Below are 21,348 nucleotides of genomic sequence, written 5' to 3' on the forward strand. Positions count from 1 at the left end.
CCTGTTCAGCATATCAATAAGCATAGGCCTATAGTGTTACAACACTAAACCATAGAAAACTATATTAAAAATATTTCAAAAATTAAACAATTGCAAAGTAAATTATCTTTAAACAGGTCTTTCACATTTAAATAAATCTAAAAACAGCATATTTCAATAACAATACAGCATCTTCCTATAATAAAATATGTACAAATTAGAACACCTATTGCTACTGAAGTCAACTGAGTCTAAGCTTGCGCTGTATCATCCACGAAGAATGCACAAGCGCAGGTCACCTCACTTGCCAACCTTAGTTGCTACTGCCATCTAGCGAAGATTCTGACAAATTACACTTTTCATCCTCTCAATCAGTAATGCGGGAGACAGTTCCCTGGCGTATACATTTGACACAAAATTACCGAACGTCAGAAAATTCTAATAGCGAACCGTTTCTTTTTATATAATTTTTTTTAAGTACCGAAAAAGTTCTGAAGTTTCGGTGAATACACATTTCAAATAATAAATACGACATAGAGAAAAAAACGAAACAAAAGACGAGATATCAAGTCGCGACCTACGCGCAGAGCAGCCTACCGTTTTATTTATGTAGACACTGGCATATAAGAACCTTGTCGGTTACGCTGACCTATAAAACGCTATTCCAAAAGCAAAAACAGACATGTTATACATCGTTAGAAAGCTTATACTCTCACCTACTGAATAAATTAATTGTCAATCAAGCCAAATTGCACTAAAAAGGGCGACAACGCCGTAAGCAACAGGTGTGGTATTACGTACAGCTATTTTTGAAGATAGCCCAGGCGTCACAAATGCGCGTAGCCTATATTTCACAAAGGGATTGTCCAAGACAATATACGACCACTCATTCGCAAAAGGGACATCTCTATGTGTAAAACCAGTGGTAAGATTGTATATTTATTCAATGTTTAGTCCCAGATATTGAATGTAGAATGACATAATTTTAAAAAACTTTGTCTTGTTTATTTCGCTATTCAGTGAGCACCGTTTTCACTGCTGTATTGGCATATTTTAGGGCTAACGTCGGGTTTATGTTGTTGCTACGGAATATGACATTACATTACAGGCATTTGGCAGACACTCTTATCCAGAGCGACGTACAACAAAGTGTATAACCATAACCAGGAATAAGTGTGTCGAAAACCCTAGAGAGAAATACCGTTCCAAGTGCAGGGAACAACCGCATAGTTCAACTTGGACCCAGTAGGTTAAACTGATTAACGCTAACACAAACAAGAACAGCAACAACGCAGTCTATGCAAAAATTCAAGCAATAGTTAAGACGAGTGCATTAAGTCACCTACGAAACAGCTACCTAGTTACAACACTAAGCTTACAGTGAATTTAGAGATTAAATTGAGAATACGATTACTCTCGGCATAATGACGGATTCAAAGACGAAACAAGCTCACCCGATATTGTCTTCAAATGGATCCATGCCAAAGAAAAGTAATGATTCATCCTCTCAAAGCTTTTACTAACTTTTAGTAGCAAAAAACAAATTTCAACTCGCCATCCATGCTAACTGCTTCCTACGCTCAGAGTACCGTATTATTTATTTAGACATTGGCAGAGTACAGCATAAATTGCGTCGTTTGTTTATATTCAATATTAGTAATTGCAGCGAGAAACTGCAGCTGTAGACACAAGATAGTCTGTTATGTAATGGTAGCAACGGAACAAAGTGGACTATATATGTATTACCGTCGCTGTTTTATTATACCAGTGTGTTTTCGCGCGTTTGCACAGAAACTCTAATACTATCAATAAAATGGTTTAGCTATGTCTCAGCATAATGACAGATGCAAAGACTAAACGAACTCACCCGATACTGTCTTCAAATGGATCCATGCCAAAGAAAAGTAATTATTCATCCTCTCAAAAATCTTTTACTAACAAACTTTTAATAGCCTAGCATGCACTCTGGCTGGCACTGTCTTCCATTGCTTCCCCTACGTTCAGACCCTCCCCTCACTGATAAAAACTAGACCCTACGGTGTCGGATTACTTGCGTCGCCATGGATGTCACTTGCCGTAAAGAAGTTTACTAGATGTCATAACACTTAGAATTTGCAGCTACAGCTCTTCCGCACCCCAACTAATAAAAAAGTCCAAATGGCGGGCAAACAATATGGTGGACATAGGTGGTCCCAATAGCAAAGTTGTAGAGCACATTCAGATGCATCGGTCGATGAAGTTTTGTGTTGATCTGACTTACGGTGTGGGAGTTATGACCTATTAAACATGACCCTTTGTTATAGCGCCACCATCTGGCCGACATATGTGATTTGTAGTGCCTGAGTAGTGGGGGGCCATAGGAACCCACCTGCCAAATTTGGTTGCTCTAGGACTTATGGTTGCTGAGCCTCAGACACTTTTAGCGGAGAAAAATAATAAGAATAATAATAATGATAATAATAATAATAATAATCCTAACAGATACAATAGGGTTCCACCAGCTTCACTGCTTGGACCCCTAAAAATCAGTTTTCCAGTTTCAAACATGTATTTTTATGAATATTATTATTATTGTTGTTGTTGTTATTATTTCTTAGTATCTATTCTCAGTACATTAATTATATTTTCTTATTTCATCCCTACTACATGATCTCAAAGAGTAAGACTATCTAGCGAGCTTCCCTGTCCATAAGAATTAGGCGGTGAAAATAACTACAATGCGCTCTGACGCGTGACTAGATGACACACTCGCTTGCAATAAGGCATTAGCTATTGACACAGCGCAGCTAAAGAGTGAATCAAGTGTAACGTTAGATGAAATTAAATTGACTGGATGAAATACATGAAAAAAACTACAATGCGCTTTCGTGCAGGTTACCCGCGCTAACTGTTGGTTGATTCACTTCTCCAACAGCAATCCTTCTCTCATGTTATCACGACAAAGCTAGATAACATGGCTTAAAATGATCCATGTTAGAAGTGTTTTATCTGCGTTTTTACTGTCTGGTTAGCTTGCTACGATGACGCGTGACTAGATGACACACTCGCTTGCAATCACGCGTTGGCTATTTACACAGCATCATATAGTAGCTAATATCATTATCTCAGATAAAAAAACAAATGTGTGATACATTCAATCACCATTTTATTTTGGCTGGTTATTTATTTGAGAATACAGCGATGTCCTCTGGAAATGTAGATCCTACGCTGCTTATGTGCTCACTGCCACTTCATAAAGGCTTGCTAGCCAGCTAGCTTGCTAAAGTGAACCAAATATGTTAGCTAGCTCGCTCGCTTGATAAACATAGTGGTCGTATAAACGCATTTAATTAAAAACTTTCACTAAATATACATACCTTTATTGCGGCAATCGAATCTGTGCAGACAAGTCTTGCAGTGGAGAATATTGGATGAGGCACGAGTGACAAACGTCTTATTAGAGAAGTATCGCATCAGCTGCTGCAGTTCACACTTGTATTAGAGCTCCCTCTACTGGATAATTCTAGTAAATAGCAATTACAACGGTTGAACAGACAAGTACAGATAATAATCATTGTTTTTATTGTTTATTATACTTATTAAAAAATCGGGGCACATCGGCGGCATAACTGCCGATCCCGATGTCGTCAAAAAAGTCAAACAATGGCCGATATATCGGCCATACCGATATATCGGTCGGGCTCTAATATATATATTAGGCGACCTCAAACTCGCCACCAAAAAGCGTGTTGCAACCCGTAGGCGCAGCACCCAGCTGACTGGAGGAGGCCAGCTGGATTCCAGCCTTGCATTGACGCAAACTGAGGAGCGAGTGTCCGCGCTTATCGGGTCTGCTTCCATTTCGGGCATAACAGGTGGCGGCGGAGACACAGACGCACCACTTGTGTCCGAGCCGGATAATGGTAAAAATTTAATAGCCTAGGCTACTAGTATTTAAATAATTACACGGTTGCAGGGTTAATTTATTTCTTCATTTTAATGATGCTTTAATAATGTTATAAACATGCTTTCGTTTCGTTCATTTTGTTCTCGTCTTACGGGCGCATAGAGGTCTTCTAACAGAGCCAGATCTGCCATTGCCGAGATTTGATGACTGTCAAAGCTCTTGTTTAAATAGGTGACTGAATAAGCATCTAAACTAATTGCTTGTAATTATGTCAGCAGTAGCGTAGCCTAACAAGTAGGCTATCTCAAAATGAAAGAGAAATTAATCGCATAGCCTACACCAAAAAACTGTTAACCCCGTTAATTGCAAACAATTTGAAAATAACTATTTATGTTAGGGATATGACACAGTCGGTGTAGGCCTTTACAAATTAAAAATATGTAGCCTATGGCAAAATATTCTAAGTGGGCATAAACTGGCAAATTAAATTCAATATAGCTAAATGTAAAGTATCACGTGGTAAATAAAAGCAAGGCAGAATTACTTTATGGGAGGAACAAAGCTGGAATGTGCTCAATTTGAAAAAAAACTTGGGAGTACTGGTTGGGAGTAATCAAAGCCTTATAGGTTCTAGGCACTGTACTGTAGCAGTGAAGAGGTCTACAGGATGCTGGGATATAAAGCCAAAAGTCCAAGGAAGTTATACTCATTTTATACAATACATTTGTTAGACCTATACTTAGTATAGTGTGCAGTTCTGGGAACCATACATCAAGAAAGATAATAGAGGCTCTGGTAGGTTCAAAGAACAGCAACCAAATTGATTCCTGGTATGAAAGATAAAAGCTATGAGAAAAAACTCAAAATGCTTAATCTCTTTAATGTTAGTAAAAGCAGACTCAGGGGTGATTTGGTTTAATTAAAATTAAAATTAATTAAGGCATTAAAATTAATTAAAGCCAACAACAAAGTGAACTCCAAGAGATTCTTCAGTTCTCTTAGAAGGAGTGGACATAAATGGAAATTAGCAAAGGTAAATTAATCTTTTCATGCAGATAGCGGTCAATGTGTGGAATGGCCAGCCAGGTCATGTAGTGGAGGCAGAAACTCAAGACTAGCTTTTATACAGTGTTTGGTGCTATGTAGCCTGTAGGTAATCAGAGCACTAGATACAATTTAGTTATGGAATTGGAGAGTATTGTTGGGCTGAATGGCCTGTTCTCATCACTATGTTATTGTTATTATTTGTTAGCAAGCAAGATATGTTCCACACAAAACAAAGATCCACAAAGTTTTTAAAAGCTTGTTCTATTGTCTGAAATAGCACCACATGTGCACCTCCCTATATATCCTTTTTTCCTGTGTATCTGAGTATCCTGCAATTGGTTACTTTGATCAGGCTACTTTGATCAGATGTTGTTACTGGCAGAGGATGTACCTAAATGTCCAGTGAGGAGAATTATTGAATGCGGGTCTGGAGAATTTGTGATCGGCTGGAAAAACAAAAAGGAGAAAACACAAAATAAACCAAGTTTGGGGCTTTATTGTGTGGATGTGTGAAGCTGTATCTGAATTCTGTATGTTTGCATACGTCAGAAGGTACAGAAGTTAATGTTCCTAAGGGCAGAGAGTCTGTGGTCATTGTAGTCATTTCTGTAGGAAACCCAGAAGAGTGCCAAACTCTCAGTGCTGCATAGGTATGGGGCATGTCTCACCACACCGAAACTTGGCAGACGGCAATCTGTTTCCAAAACACCAAACTATTAAATGGAGTTAGAATTGCTGAGGTTCAGGAGAAGCATGCCTCAAACACTCCTGTGGCATGGCTCGGTTTGTGGGAGAGGTTCAGGGCAATCGAAGGACCTGGTTAAGTGGGCACATGCACCTGGAGCGCATTACCAATTAGTCCGGATGTCTCGGCCCCAAGACCTCTAATCATTGGGATGGCAGGTATGCCATCCCGCCAAGTTACGCCTTGGCGGGGGCATGTCCCATACCTATACAGCACCGAGAGTTTGGCACTTTTCAGGGTTCCCCACAGAAATAACCACAACAGCCACAGACACTCAGCCCTTAAAAACATTAAATTCTGTACATTCTGACCCCATTTCAACAGACAGAATTCATAAACAACTTCACATGTCCACACAATAAAGCCCCAAACTAAGGGGATTTTGTGTTTTCTCCTTCTTCTTCTTCTTCTTCTCATTCTTATTTTTCCTGCCGCCTATCCCACTAACAACATGTCTCCCCATTGGACATTTCACTGACACCAGCCAAATCTTCACCTACACGACCCAATCAAAAACGCGCATACACACGCAAAATACCCATACCTTTTTACTCTGAAACATTTCCAGGTTAAACAGCTAGTCCACCTGTGGCCTAGTGGGCAAGGTTACAGTCTTGGGAACACGGGGTCATAGGTTCAAGCCCAGGTAGGAACACGTTTCTTTAACCTGCTTCGACCCTCACTAATAATTGTCTACTACTTATCAATTATTGCTTTTGCACCATATCTACCCACCGTTCACCGTTCAGTTATTAACCGGCTACAATATTGCTAAGCCATATGGATTCAACGGGAGCTCTTCTGTGCTTACTGGCCTGTGTTCTTCTTTAAAACCACGGACAGGTTTGCTAATGATATTTCACGCATTGCATAGCTATGGCATGGTGCTGCACTAACGAAGTCACAGACTGATAAACCTCCGGTTTAAGGCTTGAATCCCGCCTCGCCCTCAGGCAGATCATTTCCTCTTTTACACTAACGTTTTCTTACGCTTATATTTTCTTTACCAAAACTCACTCACAGCCACCCATATGCATTTCATGACGGCAAATGTATTCCTTTTATTAAAAAGTTACACCAGTTCACCACTGTGCCATTTCGACTAACTATATTTCTTCACTTGGCTACCGTACAAAACCTTCTTATCAGCAAACGCCACGTTTCTACATTCATGTTACCTCACCCTGTTCTCTATCTAGCCACATACAAACAATTACTACGTATGTACGTTCTGCAACTCCGCATTAAAACATTACATTTAAAATCATGATTCAATATAACTACTAGCACTGAACATGAGAAAAACACATTAGTGCAATAGATTTCACATGTTATTTAACCCTCCACTTCAACAACTACCATTTAATACAGACTGTTATATATACCGTTTGATAAGGAAACTAAGCTCGCTCATGGTTACTTCATTTACTTCGCACTATAAGTCTGTGATCATGTCAACCTTCACCTACATGCCCATTCTGCTAAAGACATATTGTTTCAACTACGCAATTTCATAATTTCGCCTAATTTATCTCACACTGTTGTTATTTTCCCATATGCAAAGCCTGCTGGGACATATGCATCTGCTCCTATTCTCCACTATCAACTTTTCCGGTTCTAGCTTAACAAAACAGCAAAGAGGATTCCTACCTGCAGATAAGCCTATCAAAATGCCTTATAAAACACTAAAAGTGCATCTTCACGAAATAACAGACAACGGAGCAGGACAGAAGGGTACACAAGTTGCGACCTAGGCAGCTCTAATTCTACGGGCTTGCTGATTCTTTTGTCAATCAAGGCTCGTTGGATGCCCGTCAAATCCGTGAGTAGCCTACATACACTGGCCATATTTCACCTTTTCTCATGCGTTTACACTTACGCCACCGCACCATTTGTCACAGCCACTGTTTTACATATATAGCAAACCAAAACTGCTAAACGTACAGGCTCATCAGACTGTACAAATTCACACAAGGATAGCCATAATCCACAACCGTTTCTTACAGGGTCACTACGCATTTCTCACTCTCGTAATAAAACGCTTTGCAAAAAGAAATGATATCTCATAAAAAACACGTTTTCAACGTACAAAAATGCCAAGTTACTCACACATACAAGACGTACACCGTCTATAACTCATTCATTCAGACTGCCAAAATCCAGGCCTGCCATTAAAAGTATTGATATCAAAATGACGCCAAGTTACGGTACTACAAACATTATAGGCTATCTTGCCTCACCGAAATTTAATAACATGTATTCCAAAGCAATGCTACCCAATATTTCCTCAATTCTTTCAAGTCACTTGGCCCTGTGTTTTGTAATCTTACCATATTGCAATGTCATGCAAACTTTGTGTCAGATCAAAGTGTCAAATATTTCGGATTGCCTCATGGAACACATTGAAATTCATGTAGAAGACTGCTGGTCAGTCACTACAGGAAGCATATTTCTCCAGAAAACATATGTTTATACTTGCTTCTGAACTGAATTTGAGTAAATGTACAAGTGATTGTATATTTGCAACGTACAATAAATACATGTAAAAAACATATTGTACATACATACATAGAGAACTTCTTTATCATTTCCCTCGCAGCATGTTACATTCACATTTACGAACAGACATTTATACCAAGAAACATACAATTATTCATGCAACAGAAAGGCTGGGCACCAAAATACATACATACCAATACAAATTGGACATATAGATGCCTATTCAATCAATCTTGACTGTGAGAAAGCCATCCACACATATGTTTGGCCTGTCCATGTACTGCACGCTTATATACACACAGGGCCAAGTGACTTGAAAGAATTGAGTAAATATTGGGTAGCAATGCTTTGGAATACATCTTATTTAATTTCGGTGAGGCAAGATAGCCTATATTGTTTGTAGTACCATAACTTGGCGTCATTTTGATATCAATACTTTTAATGGCAGGCCTGGATTTTGGCAGTCTGAATGAATGAGTTATAGACGGTGTATGTCTTGTATGTGTGAGTAACTTGGCATTTTTGTACGTTGAAAACGTGTTTTTTATGAGATTAGCTTTACTTGATAAAACTGCGGCCCGTCTCCAAGCCAGCGAGCTAAGCTTCTTACCCATTTAATGATCATTTCGGCCCCACAGCAGATTTCCAGCTCCTCAGTTGGTGCAGCTCTCTCTCTCAATCTGCGATTTCCCCAGTCACAACCACCTACTGGGAAAAGAACACACTTTAAATACCCGGACTAATTGGTAATGCGTGTGCCCATTTAACCAATGGGCGTCGTCTTTCTATTGCCCTGAACCTCTCCCAGAAGCCGAGCCATTCTACTTATTCCCTACAAGAAACCATCCTGCCTGTTCTTTCATTCTCATTTTACATGTCGCAACCTCCCACCCCTCCCCCCCCCCCCCTCTCTGTTCCTCTACCTGTTTTCTCCCTCTCTATTTCTACTACATGGTACCGTGGGGGTTCACCGACCGCAGAAGCAACAATGAATCATTCACTAAGATTTCCCCACACTGCAGACTCATTGCTCATAAGATTATTTCTTGCTTTAAATTGTGAACACTTGCAGTGCTTTCCCCAAAAGCTTCATAAAGCTATGAACCTCTTTAAATGCTTCTTACGATAAAATAATGTGGGTTCCCCAAACACATTCGTAACAAAAGTGTCTCTTTAGTTCACTCTTAAGTTACAAAACGTCTAGATTGCTTGTTCGCAGCAAAGAACCTTTTTAAGATCCCGCTTGCAGTTGTCCACTGGCAGCACACACAATACGCACACACTTTCGATGCATGCTTACAATCAGAGCCTACAATAGCATAAAAAGTGTAGCAGCCTCATAGTCTATTCTTTTTCATTAAAATAATATACCCAGAGTAAATATTGTAAAATATTAAATACATACCCATAACATAAAAATGTATTTGCATATGTATTAAATTAAATTAAATTGAACATGACAATGTCACATTGATAATTTGATTATTTTTAATCAAATTAAATGCATTAAAGAAGTAAATAATAATCTAATTATGTTTCATTAATAAACAAATTGCAGGCCAAAACATTGCCACCCCTGCATTGTGGAGAATAGGCTAAATTGTCATGGCTGCACTCCTGCGCCTGAACCAAAGGTGCAGAAAAATGTTCAACTACTGTGCTGTAGCAAGAATGCACTTTGCAAAGAAGCTATTTGTTAAGTTCCTCTTAACAGTTCTTCTAATAATTGTTAGAGACCCACTTAACAAGTGAATGCTCGTTGCTTAAGAACTTTGTAAACACGCTTGTTAATCCTAAAATCCAATATTATTGGGGAACCGACCCCTGGTAAATGAATTTACTGCTTGCATTCATTTAATGGTGTGGTCCTTAACTCATGAATAGCACATATAACAGTAAAATATTTCAAAATGTTTTGGATGTAATTACATTCCTCAAATGTCTTCCCTATTCAAAGATCAAATTCAAATGGGTTTTCAGCATGACAACCTTACACTACTGTGGTTTACCGAAGCATGGATTAAAACTGTACAATTATTATAAAATAACAATAATATGCTACGGTGGCAATAATGTTGTTGTAAACTGTCATATTAAAATATATAACAAGCAGTAAAAACTGAAGAAAAAAACTATTTACCACTAAATGTTCTGAGCAAATATTGAATTGATGGGCAGGCACATATAAGAAGAGCAAACATGTAGTGACATGTCCATGGATTTTTCACTGTACCCTTTGGATGGTGTGTGCATATCCAACCAGTTTCAACTGCAGTTCATCAACCTCAATCACCTTTCTGACCTATGACACCAAGCAAAAAACAAACAAAAAAAATAGACTTCGGTGTTAACACAGTTGCTCGTCAACTGGTTTCAGGACTTTGCTGTCTTTACCCTTTCACCTGCAATTTGATTTTATAGTGCCCCAACAAGGGGGAGTCCTGGTATGGGAAGAACACATAGTGCTTTGTGTGTGTGGCGGTGGGGGATCCTCTAATGCAGGATAGGCTACATATAGTGATATGGAATGGAGCTTACAAACTCAGGGGATTTTTCTGACATAGATGCGGGCATATGGATTTTTTGTCTGAAGCCACAGAATGTATTGTCCTGTACCTTATGCAAGTAATATAATCTTAGAGTTCATGCATTCATGTCTATAAAATACACCATATGAATGTATTTCTACAAGGAAATCACAGAGTATGAATACTTCTCATTACATTTCTAATGATAATAGTTAGGGTTGAGCCGAATACTCGGATGAAACGAGTATCCGGTACGGATAATGTACTTTTTACAAGCACGAGTACCATCCGAGTAAAATGTGTCAATATCCGTACTCGTGATATGCCAGCCACACACAGAGCTCCTCTCTACACAGAGCCTATACAAAGTTCACTGCTGCTGCATCACACGACACAATCTTGCCATCGTCACAGCCACTCTGTCCACAGCAATCTATTATTGATTGTCATATATTCTCAATAAAATGAAGTTTGCAATTCTCAGATTCGGATCAACACATTATTCTCACCATAGCTAAACACACATTTACTGGACATTCACACATAAGCACTAGGGATGAGCGAGTACACCATTATCTGCATCTGTATCTGTTCAACCAACTAAATTATCTGTATCTGTATCCGTACTCAGAATGGGCGGGGCTTAAACCGGAAGTTTGTATTTTAACCTCTTAGCGCAAAGCCCCTAGTGGTCGGCACGCCTGCGTGCTGAGATTACTGTATTCAGACATTCAGTGCTACTGCAACCAAAGTATGAGTTAAAAACAGAAACTCTTTGTTTTAGTTTCATTAGTAGACCATACATGATAACTATGCCGAATACGGAATTTCGCAGTGCCACCATTGTCGCTCTGGTCATTCATTTAACACGCACCCCCTCCCTGCAGTCTCATCTGCAACTGCACCGCCCACCCATGACATAATGGACAATATTGTCTATCTGGGTATTCATAAATAAATCATAAATTAATCATAAATATTCTTTCACCATGCAAAAATCATATTCCATCATAGCAACAAGATAAACCAGACAATAACCATAAGATATGCCAATACAGCAGTGAAAACGCTGCTCACTGAATAACGAAATAAATGAGACAAAGTTTTAAAAAAATGATACCATGTCATTCTACAGCCAATATCTGGGACTAAATATTGAATAAATACACAACCTTACCATTGGTTTTACGAATAGAGATGTCCCTTTTGAGACTGAGTGGTCATATATTGTCTTGGACAATCTGTTTGTGAAACATATGCGCATTTGTGATGACTGGGTACCTTCCAAAATAGCTGTGTGTAATACCACACCTGTCGTTTAGGTGGTTGTCACCCTTTTTAATACAGTCTGGCTTGATTGACAATTCATTTATTCAGTAGGTGAGAGTATAAGCTTTCTAACGATGTATAACATGTCTATTTTTGCTTTTGGAATAGCGTTTTATAGGTCAGCATAACCAAATTTTTTTTCATCATCGCATTCAGTTACGCACACTCTGTGGTAGCAGTAAAAGCCGCTGCACCTAACGAAACGTCAAAGATTTTTAGTAATTTCTTGGAAAATACTATCATTATTGAGGACTTCTGGGCATAGCTAAGCCATTTGTTTGCTGATAGATCTAGCTGACATCATTTTCTGGAGGAAGACAGAAGCAGATAGAACTGTATCATTGATTTACTGTCTCTGCCTCTATCTACCAAAAACATAAGATTTTATCATTGCTATGTAAATATTACTGCTCAAAATATTTCGGTTATATACGTTGTTTTTGAAATTTGAAATAAAATAGTGTGGATATATCTATAAGCTAATGCTGGTCACTCACCAAGACACGTGCCCAGTTGTCCACTGATTCTCCTCACACCACAATTCAATTTCTCTCCTCTGACCATTATTCCTTCTAAACCTGGTCTGTTCCTGGTCCCTTGGGTGCCTAGCAGGCTGTGGTCCGTCATATTTGCATAAACATTTACAACCTCTTCAGCGTCAAAACTAGCGTTGAGATCCATTCTTCTTATTGTTCAACTTGACCGCTCTCCCTTCTGTTACGTCACTTCTGGTTTGGCGTTTTTAGATGTGGAAGTAAAATTCTCTCACAAAAACGACTCCAGAAGTCACTGTAGTGTATATATAAATATGTTTTTATGAAAATCTAGTTCCTACATCATTTTCCTACACATCGATTCACTGGGGTCTCCAACCTGCAATATGCTCTTTAAGGGCTTGCAGTTGAAAACAGATTAGAATGACTGGGGCTTGTCAGTTTGGGGGGCCAGTGGGGTGGCCAGTAATTTTAGCATGGTGGCCACAGCCCCCCTGGCCACCCCTTGGGGGCGCCCTTGCGTGACAGCAGCAGAATGTCTCCCGTATCATTGGCAGATCTGCAGATGAAAAGTAAGATGAAAGAAAACTCAGCATATGTCTCTCCCTCCTCCAAATCCATTCAATTAAAACTTACACATAAATATGAAAATGCCACAAAACAATCTGTTTATTTCAAGCCCCCCCTGCTAGGGAAAGTTTTTTCCCAACAGTCCCATCCAGGGAGTCATCCTAGGCTTGGTTTGTGGGGGTCCGTTGTAAAGTATATTGTGGCAAATATTTGTAAAATGCACTACACAAATAAATTGATTTGCTCTGATTTGATCAACACCTAAACCTTTTTATCCACAGAATTACACCAGTGTGCTTTTGTGAAGGAAACCAAAAGGCCTATGTCCAAATTGTGAGTCTGCCTTGTGACAATGCTTTGTGGCAATACCCTTTGTAAAAAGTGCTATACAAATAACATTCTATTAAATTGAACTGAATGTTTGAGTTTTCATAAAGGGTAGGCTTTCTATTGGCAACTGACCAGCCTATTTTGCCTGGTCTTTTTAATTGATTAGGTCGACTTGATCTTATGAACAAAAATTTGACAGCACTGTCAGATTTTTGTAACAGTGGAGGAATGTTTCTTCTAATAGAATTCTGTGAGATTAATCATAGATTCTGTCATTATATTCCCACAGACAGGGTAACAACTGCAAGGCAATTCTGGAATCACAGTAACACAACAGAGAACATTAATGGGATTCTGAGAACACGAACACTCCCACGAACACGCTGATGAAATTAATCAGTCTATATGTGAATCTGTGATCACATTCAACACAAATAGGGAGGGGAATGTTCTGTGTAAGCATTTACATGAAATGGGAGAGGACATGAATCTGAATACAGCACTACCTCAGAAAATGAAAATTATGTTGTTTGTTAGATTTATTCGAGACAAAACACATTTTGTTTCTTTCATAAGATAATAAGGGAAAAACGTACAGTCAAAGATAGTATTCAATAAAAAGTCAGATCTCAAGAAAACAGGCACCACTTTGCCCTTGGTAGCAGTGTGTTAGAACACTATTCTATTTATACTTGCCGTGGATTGATAATCTGGGCAGCAGGGAGCTTCAGCCTGGAAATAAATGCATGGACAAAATAACTCAAAAAGGCTTTCTATGAAATAAAAGCTAGACTCAGAAAAACGAATATATTTTAAAATGTTGTTCCAGATCTATAAAATAATCATAACACCAGTATTGTTATATGAAAGTGAGTACACCTATGATGTATAAATCATGAAATTGAATGATTTATAAATTAAATTAAAACATTTTTGAAAATCTTGAAAGCAAGAACAGCTGGAATCTTCCCTCTGCACATTTTAAAATGAAGAAGATTAATAAAATGATGAAGATTGAGAAGAAGAAGAACACCAACAACAACAATAATAACAACATTATGATGGTGATACTTACTGTTAACCAGACAGACCCCTTGGAAAAACAAGTTCATAGACTTAGTGACCACAGGCTTACAATAAAGGAGAAAACATTTTGCTTGTTGTGCAGTTGTTGTGAGTTATAGAAGGCATAGACAGAGAGTTTCCCTGTTATATTAATCAAAATATGAAACAATACATGCCAATATTTCACACAATTCGATGGAATAATGGCCACTTCCAAAAATTATTTGTAAATCTCTTTCTTCAGGATGAAAAAAATCCGTACCTCACAGCTAAATGTATGTATTCTGCTATAGTGAATAATGAACACACCAATGGAAAAAATACTGTATGTACACCAGTAACTGTTTACATCATTATTGTTATTTACCTGGTATAGTTATTTTATGTACTTGCTTACTATGCAATGATAGTACAATTTGCCATACCAATTAAAGCTCAATTTTAATAGAATTGTAAAACAAAAAAAAAAGAGAAAAAAATGAGACCGACTAATAAAGGTCTTTTATTAAAATTATGAAGAGCAAGATTATTTACAGGTCTTATACTATAAACAAAAAATAAACATTCCTACACATCAAGCAATAGTCTTTCTAACAGCATGCAACAACATGTGGATTCAATGCATCTTCCTTAAATTGCTAATCTAAAAAGTTTCGGTTGTGGTGTATTAGGTGACCGGTGGTCACAACAGTTCATTTTCATAATACAAATCCCAGAGTGTCATTCAAACACCCCCAAACAAAGCGGCATGTTTTTCTTGGGGGTTTAGCAATAGGAGCACATTGATTGTTTAATTGTCTTATCAGATAATCCAGCAATAGCGCATTGTGGCGAAAGAAGACTGCATAGTTAGTGATCGGTAATTTTGTCCAACATGGTAATAATGAACAACATATCAAAACACATTTTGAAGGCAAATTGTCGACAAGAAGTGGTTAAAATATGATCAATATTGCTGCTAGAGAAATCAACCTCAACCAATAAGGAAGCTATCATTGTGTGTTTACTGGTAAAAACCAAACACAAACTGTATCCATGTTGCTTTCAATAAGTCATCGCATAACTTCCCTGACTGTTTTCTCTTGCATGACCTAAAATGACCTAAATTTCCTAATAAAATTAAATGAATAAGCACTTAGACTTCTTTTTTTCTCCCCCCAAAAAGCAGCTGGTCTAATAAAACATCAAGAGACACAATCAACGGCTAAATTCAGCTAAATACTGGCCTCAGCTGAGAACAGTCATAAGTCACTCTGCCACAGAATGGACGTGTCAAACATTCCCTGTTAAATTTGTTTATCATTTGCAATGTATCAAAAAAACTCCCTGTGGGGCAAAAAACCCTCAAATGGTGATGAGAGAGAAAGAGAGACAGAGAGAGAGAGAGAGAGAGAGAGACTTTTAAGGTCTGCTTTATTCACCATTCCACCAACCTTCACAAGACCTCAAAAGCCATTTTTTCCAGAGAAGACAAAGAACCACAACCCCATGACCTGCACAAAACCCCAGGCACCAACAAGAAAACCAAAACATTCACTGAAAGAAAAAAGAAACCAAAAAAGATAACCAAAAAAACAAAACAAAAAGAAAAATTGAAAATGAAGAAACCAAACCACTCAATTAAAAGGAAGAAAATAAATAATTAAGTACATGAATAAGTAAAAATAGACCCTACCCACCAACCCACCTCCCTCCCCCGCCTAAGTCCCATTACAATCTCGAAACATACAAAGAACAAAAACTCTCCTCCACCCCATCACCTCTCAAAACTCCAACAGCACCCCTCCAACCCCCAAAACCCAAAAAAACCCTCCAAGTCCCCCACCACCCTGTAATAAGCGTGCTCGATCAACAACCGCCTCGCCACTAACCCCTTAAACACCTGCACTGGGTCCCCTCCCCCAATCCCTTCAATTTTGTCCCGTTGTGTCAGCCAAATAGCCATTTTCGCCTGCCCAAACAAAAAATTCACCAACGTGATCCTCCGCTTATTCACCACCCTGTATATTGACCCGTGCATGAAAACCTCATCTGAGTATTCCTCCCCCAACCTCCCACACCACTCCCTTACTAACCTAGACAACCCCCCCAACCGTGAACACTTAACAAAAATGTGAAACACACTCTCCGTAATCCCACAAAAAGGACAGCCCTCCCCCACTGTCGGATCCAGGTGCGGCTTGTACCTGTACGTGGCTATTGCCCCATGCACAATCCTCCACTGAAGGTCGCCCACGCGCTTCTCAATGGGTCTCTTGTACAGGGCCCGCCAACTACCTTTCGGGGGAAAGGTCCGACCCTACTTCATCCATTGCCCTCGACCCCTTCACCTCCCCCAGTGTTCGGAGATGCAGCACCTTCACACACACCAGGTACAGGGCCTTCTTCGATGTAGTCCGAAAGGTTTTCAGCTGCGTCGTCTGGAAAGTTAGGAGCAGCCCCATACCTTCCCGCCACTTACCCACTGCTGCCGTGATTTCCAGGTCGGGAAAGGCCTCCGCCTCTTCTCCTCCATTTCGGCCATCCTGACTTCCCAGCCCAGCTTCCAATGCAGCCGGCAGAGCAGCCCTCCCCCATGAACCTCTGGACCAGCCGGACTGACCTGACCTCGGCTCCAACCGCAGTGTCCTCCGCTGTCCTCCAATCTCTGGCAGACCTCAAATGCTTCACTTTTGTGAACCCTGCCGCCACAAAGGTATTCCTTGGTGAGGCGGCGCTGGTGCTGTCCACCCTCATGTACCGATTATGAAACAGCGGCTCTTCAGCCCCCCAGTGAGACACTCCGCCTCCCGCAACCCGAGAGAAAGTAAAAACTTCCCACGCTCGCATCGCGGACTTATAGAAGGGGGTCAACCCAGCTACATCGACACCCCTGAGGTCCATTAGAAATAGGTGCCGGTCAAGGCCCATCCTGCCAGCTCTCTGTAAAATATTGTGCGCTGCTCCTGCCCAGCTCAGCTCTCTGGTATAGAGCAGCTTCTGGGCTACACAGAGCCGAAAAGCCCTGCTCTCTATGTCCACCAGGGCTTGTCTGCCCTCCACTAGAGGTAAGTACAGGGCTGCTGCCTTAATTCAGTGTTGCCCTGACCACACAAAGTCCACCAGCTTCCACTGGATGTCCCTAACCAGCTGTCGAGGTGGGTCCAGCACTGCCATCCGATGCCACAGGGCCGAGGCAACTAAGTTGTTGATGATCAGGACCCTTCCCCTATACAATAGCTGCGGTAGCAACCATTTCCATGAGGACAACCTGGCGCACACTGTCTCCTCTAAACCCTACCAATTCTTCCTTTTAAACCCCTCTGTACCCAGAAAGACCCCGAAAAACTTAAAACCCTCCTTGTCCCACCGCACCTCCCCTGGGAGCCGTGGCATACCCGACACCGTGTCCCTCCCTCCCGGCCCGCACCATAACGCCTCACACTTGGCCCGGTTCACCTTTGCAGAGGATGCTTTTCCATACAGGGTCAGGCCCCTGTACACCGTGTCCACATCCCCATCGTCCCTCACTAGCACAGTGACGTCATTGGCATATGCTGACAGTTTAATTGCCGGATCCCCTATTCCCCCATTGGCAACCCACCCCTTCAACCCACACCTTAGGTGGCATAGCAGCGGCTCTATCGCCACCGAATAGAGCAGACCTGACAGGGGGAAACCTTGCATAATCCCCCTCCCCACTGTAATTGGGACACTCAACCCCCCCACCCCACCTTTACCATACACACAGCCTCCTTATACAATAATTGCACCCATGATACAAACCCCTCCCCCACACCAAAAGCCTGAAGTGCATGAAAAAGCTACCCGTGATCAACCCTATCAAACACCTTCTCCTGGTCCAGTGACACCAACCCTACCCCCTCCTCACCAAGGTTAAGCCCATCAATCACATCCCTCATTATAAACAAATTGTCCCTGGTGGACCTGTCTGGTACACAATACGTCTGGTCAGCCTGTATAATTGACCCCATATAGTTCCTCAGTCTGTTCTCCAGACATTTTGATAAAATCTTGTAGTCTGCACACAAAATGGCCACCGGTCTCCAGTTTTTTTAACAGGCAGAGATCACCCTTCCTTGGAAGGAGTGACAGCACTGCTCGCCGACAACTCCTAGGAAGTACCTTGTCCCGCAACCAGTCCTGAAAGACCTCAAAGAAATCCGGCCCCACAGTCCCCCAAAATGTTTTATAAAACAAAGAGAGAGAGAGAGAGAGAGATAAACCAAAGAAAAACAAACAAAAGCTTTAATTTGAACATAATATAAAACATATCATAGAACATATGTTCTGTAATTAAACAAGGAAACCCTAATAATTTAACACAGAAAGAAGAATGAGCAAACAGCTAGCCTAGCCTTGCACCAGATACAAACTTCAATCAATTTAGACAGAGCAAAGAGGACCAAACAGAGTAATTGATAAGTAAATGACAATACAAGTAAAACAACAAGGACAACAAGGGAGATAATGTTTTGAAGGAAGAAAATTATTATTATTCTTAATTACAAAAAATAAAAAACAAGGACATTCACCAACAAAAAAGGATAGCAGGGATTGTTTTTGGGGATAATCCAAGACAGATCTGTGTACCCCCCCCCACCCCCACACTGGAGGTAGGCAACCAAAATATGAATTAATACATCCGTAAATTTATAGCCAATTAAAACACAGATTGTACCTACGACAGCTAGCTAACCGGCGAAGAACATTGACAGTTGAGAAAATTGACAGTTGAGTGAGTTTTGACAGTTGGCCCTTCCTCTGATTGGATAGTTGAGCTGCCCGTATTGTTTAAAAAAAAAAATAATTAAAAAATAAAAACTGATAAATTGTAACAAAATGGCAGGAGCAGCAGCAGCAGTAGCCAGCCACCCCTTTCAGTTTCCACCAGAGATCCATACAGAGAGTGTCAGAATGAAATACAAGCAAAAGATCCAGAGGGAGAATCCAGAGACCCTGTTTAATGACTGCAGTCAAATTAAGGGAAAAGGTGTCATTACTAACTTGCTGTTCTATACAGTGTACACATCAGCATAGCTCTCTGCAAACATAAATATGTCACAAAAAGGGGAATTTGGAAAGGACGCCAGATATACATGTTTGAGGATATTGAAAAGACCACAGAAAACAGACAATTGACTGCTAATATATATCAGAATGGCACAGTAATGGTGCAAGGAAGTGAGGCTGGCCTCGTGGCCTTTGAAAACGCCTTTGACTCCCTCAAAAGACAGGCAGAGTGTGAGAGAGCCGAACGCAGTAATCTGACTACTGGGGCACACAAAACAGAGGGAGAAACAGAGCTTCTGCAAAACCTCACTGCCACTATAGAGAGCAAAGCCCCGCACACTGATACCCCTCCCCCAACCCCGCACATCAACACCAAGGTAGCTCAGATGAGAGACAGCCTCTCCCTAATGGAGGTGGAGCTTGTGGAGCTGAGAGAACACGTACAGGCTTACATCACCTCTAACACAAGCTCTGAGTTCCTTAAAGACCAGCTCAGCCAAGTTAAAAACCAGCTGAAGGCATCAGTACAGGAGCTGAAAGGGGAAAATGAGCTCTTGTTCCAGGACAGACAGGCACTAAAAAGAGAATTAGCAGAGGTAAAAGACGAGATGAGGAGAGAGCTGGTGGGGCTCGGACAACAGATACACCAGAGAGATATGATAGAGACTCTAAGAGCAGAGATACATTCTCTCCCTGGCCCCCTAAATCTCCCTCACACTGAGCAGCTCCAGTCCACTCCCAGCCCCCCTGAGCCAAATATCTGAACTGTTGCAGAGAGCAATACTGCCCCAGCACCCCTGCAGCCCCCTGCGTACAGGCTGCTGAACCACCCAGCCTATAGAGCCCTGCACCTAATCCTACAGCATCACACACACACACAGACATAGCTATTGACTCTAATGGGAAATTTCTGCAAGAGCAAAAACTCTTTCCAGGGTGGAGAGCAACAAAATTTTGGTGTCCGAAAACGCAGGACGCATTCCAAATTGTTTCTGATCCAGAATTTGGTACACCTACGCACATAATAATTCACACCAGGACCAACGACCTAAGATCAGAGCAAGAGAGAGTTTGAGGGGTGGTGTGCAAAGTAGCAAAGCGGGCCACTGAGGCCTTCCCGAACTCCAAAATTATAATTTCTACTCTACTGCCTCGTAAGGACATCCACCAGGCCACCATTCTGAGAGTAAACACTGACATCTCCAGAGGTTGTTCTCTCCTACCTAATGTGCACCTGGCTCACCACTCCACCATCTCACCCCAGGACCTATATGATCACATACACCTAAATAAGCATGCAGTCGGCCAGTTTGCCAGAACACTGAAAGATGTAGCATTAGGCAGGCACGTTCACTCATCGAGAGAATACAGAGGAGAGCCCCCAAGCTACCACACACCCATCAGGACCCCACCAGCTCACCGCCCACCTCCACCTGGACCGGCTCACTGCCCACCTCCTGGTTGGTCCACAACCTAACCCCAGCCAGAATGCCCAGAGCATCCCTACTGCATCAGGGCCCCGCCCCACAGCAGCAGCAGCAACACAGCTATGCTGAAGCCCTCAGAGGACAACTGGAGATTGGTGAAATCAAACAATTGCTGCAATACATCTGCAATAAATTGATTTAAACAGATTAAGTTTTAAAAAAAACAAATATATATATATATACATATATAGTTATATGTAAGTATGCTTAAATGCGTATGTATATGTATGTATATTATACATACTCGCACGTCTCCATAAAGAGGCGAAGAGATGTAAAAATACACCCTAGAAGTTTTTGAAATATCACTATTATAGTTACAAATGTACTTACTGGTTTATCTCATTTTAAACAAAAAATGTTCATTTATTTAATA

Source organism: Anguilla anguilla, chromosome 6 (genome assembly GCF_013347855.1).
Source record: "Anguilla anguilla isolate fAngAng1 chromosome 6, fAngAng1.pri, whole genome shotgun sequence".
Taxonomy (NCBI): domain Eukaryota; kingdom Metazoa; phylum Chordata; class Actinopteri; order Anguilliformes; family Anguillidae; genus Anguilla; species Anguilla anguilla.